Genomic DNA, 10,390 nt, shown 5'->3' with positions numbered 1-10,390 from the left:
TTCATTAATATAAAGTTCATTAATATGTTAAACGATCCCGTGCATTGCGCGGGTTAAACACTAGTATACACTAAAGAACAAAGACGGCGCATTTTATTATTATTATTTTATTTTATTTTTTTTGAGATGTTAGACTTGCGAAATTCTGGAGTAGCATTTTTACTAGAAAACCGGACTTTTCAGAAATACTGCTTTATGAAGCAAAGAAGAAATAAAAATGATCCACCGTAAATTGTTAAATAAACAAAGCCTCCCTGAACCCTTTCCTGCATTCTCACACCAAGTAGGTTCAAACAAGTTGTGGGATTTCTTAGCAAGAGTAACTTCTTGTTTGTCCTTTGTTGCCTTTGTTTAAACTTTGGCGTTGCCGTAAACACCATTAGATCTTCTCAATCCATCAAAGACACAGACTCTGATTACATAATCTCCAATGGGAGTGCTTTCAAACTGGGATTCTTCAGCCCAGTGAATTCAACAAATCGATATCTTGGAATATGGTATAATAGAATTTCTGTATTCACAGTCGTATGGGTAGCGAACAGAGAGAAACCCCTCAAGGATAATTCAGGGTTTCTTACTATATCTGAGGACGGCAACCTTGTAGTATTAAATGGACAAAAGGAGATTCTTTGGCCATCGAATGTTACCAACTCTGTTGTCAATCCAAGTGCGCAGCTTTTAGATTCGGGGAACCTGGTCTTGCGAGACAACACAGCAAGGACAACCATATGGGAAGGTTTTCAATTTCCTACTAATACAATGTTGCCCAAGATGAAAATAAGCGCTAATGCAAGAACAGGTAAGAAAGTTCAGTTGACATCATGGAAAAGCCCTTTTGATCCATCCATTGGAAGCTTCTCTTCCGGTTTTGATCCTCTTAGTATTGGTCTTCCTCAATCTTTCATTTGGAAAGAGCGTAGCCCATATTGGCGCAGTGGTCAATGGAATGGTCGGATCTTTATTGGAGTACCAAATATGTATTCTGCATTTGGCGACGGATATAGTATCGAAACTGACGAAGAAGGAACATGTTCTTTAAGTTTCTCTTATGCGACCGAATCTTTGATACATTTAGTCCAGAATTCGAATGGAAATATGGAGCAAAGATCTTGGGATGATAAGAAGGATTGGGTGGTGGTGGTGAAAGCTTTGCAGAGTGAGTGCGATTTTTATGGTAAGTGTGGGGCATTTGGAAGCTGTAATTCACAAAGTTTGCCAATTTGCAGCTGTTTAGGGGGGTTTGAGCCAAGGAATACAGAAGAATGGAATAGAGGAAATTGGAGCAGTGGATGTGTGAGAAGGACACCATTGAAGCGTGAGAGAGTGAATACTACTGGCGGTGAAGGCAGCAAAATGGATGGGTTTTTGAAACTGAAAATGATGAAGGTTCCAGACTTTGCAGATTACTCTTCTACTCTTGAGGACGAATGCAGGCTGAAGTGTTTGGAGAACTGTTCTTGTATAGCGTATGCGTACGATACTGGCACTGCTTGTTTGTCATGGACTAGAAGCCTAATTGACGCACAAAAATTCTCCAGCGGTGGGGTAGATCTTTACATGCGCGTTGCCTTTTTAGAACTTGGTGAGTTTTTTAGTGTTTTTTTTTTTTTTTTTTTTTTTTTCAAATCATTCACTGCTGGCCCCGTGGTTGGTGGTGGTCATTTTTTTTGTTTTTCTCGGACTTGAATGATAGAAATTCCTATTCGTTGTGTGCAGCCAATAATAGTGAGTTCGGCGACTCCAAAAAGTTTTGGTGAAGGGTTATTAAGAAGTTTAAATTAAACATTTTTTTTTTGAGAAAAAAAAAATATTGAGTTATCCAAAAAAAACACTCAAATATATGAAATTTTATAATTTCTTTTTACAAGTTTTTAAAATTTGAAATCTTTCTATAATAGTTCATTACATTATTTATTGTCAATGTGAGTAGGTGTGACCATTTTATTTTGTTAAGTTTGTATAGCCTTTTTTATTTTTATGCAGTGCTATTGTTTTTATAAAAATATTTTAAACTAAATAATAAATTTTGTTAATTATTGACCCACATGGATACACTTATCTATACATAAATAATATACCAAGTGTCTACTCAACAAATCGAATGTTTGAGCAATAACTAACATTTCTATTTTTATTCTTGAATCACTAATTTTATAACAAATATTTATTATTAAATTATATAAAGTTATGTTATATTTATACTACACATGCACACATACACGCAAATAACATTTTAACAACAACAACGATAATAGTAATAATAATACACTCAATCAGTTTCAGACACACAATATATAAATTTATATAATATTTAAAAGTTAAAGCGTAATATTTATTATTATTACGCTTCTGTTAAGCTATATCATTACCGTGACATTATTTTCTTTCCATCATTTTTAAAATATATAAGCAAAAATGCATTATGCATTAACACATTCTCAAAAATAATTGTAACTTACCAATCATGATAAGACCATCACTTTTCACTACCATGACTTTATATATTCTTGAGCCCAAATGTAACTTATAATATAAAATATATGTAATATAAACAGCTTGTAATATAAGAGGTAGCATTTATCATTTCAGTCAAGCATATTCATAGGGAAGGGAATTGTGTTGCCCACAAACTTGCTAGACGGGCTATTAGAGATCCTTTTCTTGTCTGGATGGAGGCTGTTCCTCCAGATATTTTTGATGTTTATCAATTTGACCTTTTGAGGATGCATTAATAAATTTAACCCATGGGGGTTGTTTCTCAAAAAAAAAAAAAAAAAAGAGGTAGCATTTATTTACTTTTAATTTATACTCACCCGAAAAAAAAAAATCATATGCTACCATTGTATTAATATATGTATGCTAATGTTATATTCAATGCCAAGTCGAAAGGTTCATTTTCACTCCTAATTAGAGAACCATATGTCATTTTTATCAACTTCAAGAGATAGAGATAATGAGCACCCACTTCAGTCCAATTTGATCCACTTCAGTCTATTTAATCTAGTTAGGTCCACTTTGGTCCATTCAATTCGATCCACTTGATTCAATTCGATCGGTCTATTTAGTCCATTTCAAGTGAGTATAAACTAAAAATAAATAAATTGTTGTCTTTGCTATCTCTATCTCTTAAATTTTATGAAAATGACATATGGTTTTTAAAGCGGGAGTGGAAATGGACCCTTTAACCTAGTGTTGAATGCTACATTAGTATACATATATGAATACAGTGGTGGAATATAATTTTTTTCAGGTGAGCATAAACTAAAAATAAATACCACTATTATCTTTTTTTTCTTTGAATGTTAGATGTGATCCTATTTTATTGTAAATATAGTATTTGATATAATGATATTTTATTTCATAGCATGACTTGGATAATTTTATGTTTACAACTATACCTTTTATTTTGAATATTCTTCTCATTATATTTTATTCTATTAATTTGTTATTCCCTCTCATATTCTCTCCTAAAAAAAGTGATTATGCTATCTCTCTCTCTCTCTCTCTCTCTCTCTAGATTTTTAATTTTTTTTTCTTATAACTCTACTTTAGGTTGATGGATTTTTATGTTTTATAATATCTTTACTTTTGGTTGATATATTTTGGTGTTCTGTTTTTTGAGTTCTCCATCACAAGTCCTCTCTCTCCCATTTATAACTTTGGTTTGATCTTTTTTTCTAGTTAATCTATCATTAGTTTGGAAGTAAGAATTTGAGTTTATATCAAATGTAATCTACATGGCCACGTATTTGAATGTGCCTATCTATTATTTGAGTAATATCAATTGTAATTATATGATAAGTTTTAATTATTATGATAATCTCCTTAAAATAATGATAAATTTAAAACTTAAAAATTTTATTTCTGCCAAAAGAAATTAGGAAATCTAATGCAACATAATAATAGTTAGAAAAATATGAACCACTTAAAAAAGAATAATATCACTCAAAAATTCCAAAATTGATAAAATTACATATTTGTAAAAATAGAGAGATAGAAACTACTTTTATAAATTGTTTAATTTTTAGAGAGAACAAATTATCTACAATAAAATTTAGAGAACAATTATATATTATATCACATCTCAAAATAATCATATATTCTCACACATCGCGTGAGTTTGCAACTAGTTTATAATAAAGAGATTGACACTCACAACTTACAAACATTTGCTCTTTTCTCAGAGAGAGAGAGAGAGAGAGAGAGAGAGAGAGAGAGAGAGAGAGAGAGAGATCTGTTATTTGTGTTGTTGTTTGGTTTTAGGATGGGTTGACCTGTGTTGTTGTTTGGTTTTGGGCAGGGCTGATCCATGATCAAGGTGTGCAAGATTTGTGTTATGATAGTGTTTCATATGGATTAAGTGTAAGTTTTACCATGTGTATATAAGTTATTGGGCACCCTCCCATTCCAAGCTAGTTTTCAAGTGTGAGTTCTATCCATGTGCTTATGTTATTTGGTATCAGAGCCAACCATCACGTCAAGTAATTGAACGTAACTCATTAAGTATGGGATCAAATGAGTTACGGCTTTGCGGTAGAATTTCAAAGGGGGCTATCTAAAGGGTAGATTAAAATGTCTTACTAAGTCATTGAATAACTAATAGGTGAGTGGAGCCATTAGAAAAGAGAAAGGGCTACCATTTGGCCATTAGTATATAGAGTAAGCTGTTGTGGATGTCAGCTGTGAAGTGTGGTGGTATGTTATGATTCTAGTGTCCTACATCTTAATTGTCAGCTTAACCAAGTATATATAAACTATTAGACACCTATCCCTTACAAGTCAGTTTTCAAGGGTGAGTTCTATTTATAAGTTTGTATCAATTTAACCAAAGGTGTGCAAGATTTAACCCATGTAATGCTACAATTAATTGAAGTGATTTGGCCTTATGCTTGCGTCCATGTGCAACATCAAGAGGAAATTTTCACTAAAAAAATATAGTTTGCAAAACATCAAAATAATGTTCGTTGATCTCTCTTTTTTAAAAGAAAAAATTGGTAGGGTTGTAAACGAGCCAAACTTTGTTGAATAGTGCATGTTCAAGCTTTGCTTGTTAGGAAAAGTCAAAAGCTCAAGCTTAGCTTGAGCTCGTGACAAGCCTAAAAATAGTATTTGAGCTTGAGCTCGTGAGATAGCTCAAAAGCTTGAACTTGGCTTGGCTTGACTTTAGTAATTAGTTAAGCTAAGCTCAAGCTTAATATCAAGCTCAAAATCGAGCTTAGGTCAAGCTTTTGAGCTTGAGATCTTAAAAAATTACATTATCAAAGGGTTAAATCTTTAAAATCATGGAAAAAGAAAAAGAAAATAGTATACTAATTTTATCATGCATCTTGTCCTACTTACGGTTAGTCATTATTTAAATTAAAATTTTACAACAATTGTTCAAAAGACAATTTTTACATTCATGTTAGATGGAGAAGAACTAGAAAAATACTTGTTTGTAACTATTATGAATGATAAAATACTTACATGATTCATAACTTTACTTTACATGATTGATAGGGAATGATCATATGTGGCCCACTTAATTAATTAATTTTTAAATGTAACTATAGTCTAAAGTGGTTCTTGGTCAGTTTAAAGGAAATGAAAAAATTAAGGTAATGGGTAGTGGTCCCATGTTGGCCATGTCATTATTAAGACAAGTGTAATGAATATATTTAGCTAACACATATAAACTTATAAATGAGTCTATTCTTAAATTGTTTTGTATCAAGCCTAATAGCTCACAAGCTTGATCGTTAACAATTTTTTTTTGTTTGGACTTGGCTTGTTTATTAAATGAGCCTAAAAGTAAGGCTCAAGCTTGGCTTATTTATAAACAAACAAATATGAACAAGCATATTATCAAGCCAAGTTCAAGTTGTTCATGATCGGCTTGATTCATTTACAGCCCTATTACCTAGTGTAACTTTAAGCAATGTTACACTACTTAATACTTTTTTATTGGGTGTGAATTTTGACAAATTCACCATTTAATTACATTATCTTCATATACTCTCCATGTTCACTAACTTTGATATTAAAGATCAATAACTATATATTAAAGATGAGTTTATTTATCAAACAGTAAACAATATCATACATGAAATTCGACATAAATGTTAAGAACATAGAGAACTTGTAATCGAACAATGAGATTTTCAAATTATTAATCTAACAAAGAGTTATTACGTGGTGTAATATTACTTAAAAATATATCAAGTGTAACTTGAATCCAACCCTATATATATTGAATGTGCGTGAGTTTGCGCCTTTTATATTAGGTTATGTCGCATATCAGAACTAATAGAGTAGGCCAACAAATAACTTGGTGCACAATTGCCTTGGTGCGCACTCTCAGAATCCAGGTGGAAGTTGAGTTCTTAATTAATTTATTCATGTGCTGTACACGGATCTTATTTCAAGGCTTCAAGCCATGTAACAGTTTGAATTAGTGTAATACTTTTTTTTTTCCTGATTTACAGATACAGGGGGACAGATTCTCGAAAATAAAAATTCAGATACAGAGGGACATGTGATAAAAATTGTCACAATCGCAGTGATCATAGGAACAACTTCCATTTCAATATGCACTTACTTCTTGTGGAGATGGATGGCTAAACAAAAAGGTAATATTCTGACTAAAATTAACACTATGAAAAGTTGTTGTACATTAGAGATTACTTACAACTGTAGTGAAAATTAGCAAGGAAAAAGAAAGAAGAGGGGATCTTGTTGTTCAATAGAAGGGAAGCACATCAAAGAGTTCCTACTGAGAATGTGCTTGGAGACAACCTGACCCAAGTTCAAGTCTAGGAGCTACCTCTTTTCAATTTTGAGAAGCTGGCGAGTGCAACAAATAATTTCTAGCAATCTAACAAGCTTGGGCAGGGTGGATTTGGTCCCGTATACTGGGTAATGGTCGCTCATCCAGAGGTTTCTTGTCTGATAATTTGGATATCTAGTTAATGATTTGATGTTTTTTTTTTTTTTTTTTTGGTAGGGAAAATTGTCAGATGGCCAAGAAATTGCAGTTAAAAGACTTTCCAAAACCTCTGAACAAGGGTTGCAAGAATTTATGAATGAGGTCGTAGTAATTTCTAAGCTCCAACATCGGAATCTTGTTAGGCTCCTTGGCTATTGTGTTGAAGGAAAAGAGAGGATGTTGATCTATGAATACATGCCAAACAAAAGTTTGGATGCATTTCTCTTCGGTTAGTTAAGTTTGATAACATTTTTTAGTTGCGGATGGAAATAGTGTATTATGAGACAATGAAATATTATTCTTTGTAGTGTACTTCATTTCAAACAGATTTCTGATGACTTCCACCAAATGAACTTCTTATGCAAACTTAATGTTCATTCACCTTGTAAGTTTAATCCTAACTTTCTTTCTCTCTCTTTTTCTTCTTCTTCTTCTCTCCTTTTTTTTTTTTTTTTTTTTTTTTGCCATTAGATCCACACAAAAAAAAAAAAAATGTGCTAGATTGGAGAAAACGCTTCAACGTTATTGAAGGAATTGGTTGAGGTCTACTCTACCTTCATAGGGATTCTAGATTAAGGATTATTCATAGAGATCTAAAGGCACGTAACATCTTTGGATAAAGAGCTAAATCCAAAAATATCAGATTTTGGTATGGCTCAAATTTTTGGAAGTAACGAAGACCAGGCCAACACTAATAGGGTCGTTGGAACTTAGTAAGTACCTTTCGGTTTGCTCAATTCAATTAGGTACTAATACTAATATTTGAGATGACAAGATTTAATTGTGTTTTGTTGTTGAAATTGAGTGGCTATATGTCTCCTGAATATGCAATGGATGGACGATTTTCAGAGAAGTCGGATGTCTTTAGGTTTGGGGTGATGTTACTAGAGATAATTAGTGGAAGAAGAAACACTAGCTTTTATCATGATGAGCAGTCCATGAGCCTTTTAGGAAATGTAAGTCATCCTTATCTCATAGCATTATTTTTGAAACCTCCAAGGCTTGTTTCTTATAAGTTTTATTATTGATGCTAAGAATTTCAATCTTCTTTTTATGTTTCCAGGCATGCAAATTGTGGAATGCAGACAACATTGTAGCCTTTATAGACCCAATGATATCTGAACCATGCTTTGAAACAGAAATTTTGAGATCCATACATGTTGGCCTGTTGTGTGTGCACCAACTGTATCTGTTGTTATTTCCATGCTTAAAAGTGAGATTGTTGATCTTCCTTGTCCAAAGCAGCCGGCATTTACTGAAAGGCAGATTGCCTTAGACAGAGAGTCCACTCAAAGCAGCCAAAGAAAATTATCTGTTAACAATGTTCTTTTACAAAGGTACAAGGTAGATAGTTAGCATATGTTATTGACATAGTCATGGTGTGTTTACATATTCATTTTGAACACTTTCCGAAGAATCTTATATGGTGTTAATACAGATTCCTCTGTTCCCTCTTTGATTTCCAATATTAGTCCAATCTGTGAAGAAGTAAGCCATTAAGCCATATTCTCTTCTTGGAACACTTATGATGATTTACCTCTCTTTGACACAAAATTGCTAATTAATATGGCACCTACCAATAGCAAATGAACTTTCATATTAGCTCGGTAGAATATCTTACACAAAATAGAAAACATACTCCGTGATTTTTTCTGGGTTTCAGCCATTAAGATAGGCACCTATGAGCATGGTCTTCACTTTGTAAACCTAAATCAGCTGAAGCTATTCAGCTCAGAAGAACTGATGATCTAAATAAAGCCTTGATCTCTAAGTTGGGCTCATCAGTCATCAGTAGCTTCTATTGCAGAGTAAGACATGGGTTCATATTCTCAAATCCAAATATCTTTAGTGGTATCCCATTCCAATCTTCAAAATTGAAGAAATCAGCTTCTCCCATCTGGAAAGGAATTCACAAACTCTGTTCCATTGGTAAACAACAGTCTTTGCTACCTCATTGGATCAGGCTCAAATACTAATATATTGACTGTTTCACGGGTCCCGACAATCCTCAACTTCTCTCCACAACTAAAATCAACCAAGTAACAGACTTCATCCTCCTTCACCTTGCTTCAAAGCAATGAAACAGTTATTCTCTTTACAAAAAAAAATCACACCAACACAGCCAATCCTATTCAAAAAATCCGAGTTCCATTGACCATTGTTGCTAATCAAGGATGCAAATCTGTTATCTTTGAATGTAATGCCAAAGTTGTAATCTATGCCATTATCAAGCCCATCTCGTGCTCAGACAGGTTCACTTGAGCGCATGTTGGGCCTATCTTTGTATAACTTGGGAACTCTATTGTGTATTGAGTTCTTATTGATGTTAATGGGCTTTAGAGTTGGTTCCCCTAGTGGCCCTAGTCCCTCTTTTACTTCTGAAAAAAAATTGTCCTTATTTACCAAAAAAGCATAAATAAAAATAATAAAAAAACTAATTTATTTGTAATTTTATATTATGTCATTCATTATGATTTTATATACCTGACAAGATTAAAATTTATGATAATGACTGTTTTTATTATTATTATTATTATTATTATTATTGAAAGGTTCTTTATTTTGGGATGTTACAATATGAAACTTGGAAATTATTTATTTATTAATTAAATGCTAGATTGGAGAGAATGCACTTGAAAAATTTTCAATTAATTTAAAATATCAACATTAGATGGGCATATGTAGTATGCACTCAAGCGAAACCATGACCAACATCATTTTATTATTATTATTATTTTAAAAAGGAGCTCAAAGATCTCAATAATGAGAAAAAATTTGAATTCATCCAAAGACAGTTGATTGATTATATTTTGGTCAATCTCAACGTGCTTTTGTGTTGTTTGATCTTGAAAGCAGATTTTTGGTGAATGAATCTGAGAGTTTATGGGATTTCTTAGGAGATTAGTTAAGAAACACAAAACACAGCACCAAGAGAAATCATCATTCAAATGATTAAAAAAAAAATTTAATAGACAAAATCATAGAATTAAGCAACCCAAATTCCCAAATTTCTTATCAAGTCATCTAATTGTCCTGTTTATTATTGAACTTTCCTTTTGGATCAAATTGTAAAGTATAAAGTGAAATTCACATGTATAAATTTTAAGATGTATGTACTGTGTAGAACATATCACATGCGTGAAGGAAGAAGAGTAGGAGTAATGTTTTTCAATGTTAAAAAAGAAATCCAATACGTCCTGCAAGACTCCTTGACTCTCTCATCAGCCAACCAAAGCCATGGGAATTGTTGCTTCTGTGTTCCTGTTAATTATTTAAGACAGAATAGTCGGTTTCAGTTTGGCACTAAATAGTTTTTTTTATATCGATAGTACCAATAGATTGAAACAAGAAATCATTTTTCGATTGACCAATATTGAAAGTTCAAAAACGTGTACAAAACACCTTTGAACGTTTAGACCCCCAAAT

At 32.6% G+C, this 10,390-nt stretch overlaps 1 pseudogene; it reads left to right on the top strand.

Annotated features, from left to right (window-relative positions):
* Nucleotides 1–258: 258 nt before the first annotated feature.
* Nucleotides 259–8,423, top strand: LOC126728822 (G-type lectin S-receptor-like serine/threonine-protein kinase At1g11330; annotated as a pseudogene).
* Nucleotides 8,424–10,390: the final 1,967 nt, after the last annotated feature.

The sequence above is a fragment of the Quercus robur genome, chromosome 5 (genome assembly GCF_932294415.1).
Source record: "Quercus robur chromosome 5, dhQueRobu3.1, whole genome shotgun sequence".
Taxonomy (NCBI): domain Eukaryota; kingdom Viridiplantae; phylum Streptophyta; class Magnoliopsida; order Fagales; family Fagaceae; genus Quercus; species Quercus robur.
The sequence above is the reverse complement of the archived record's forward strand: the minus strand, read 5'-3'. Positions and strand labels throughout refer to the sequence as shown.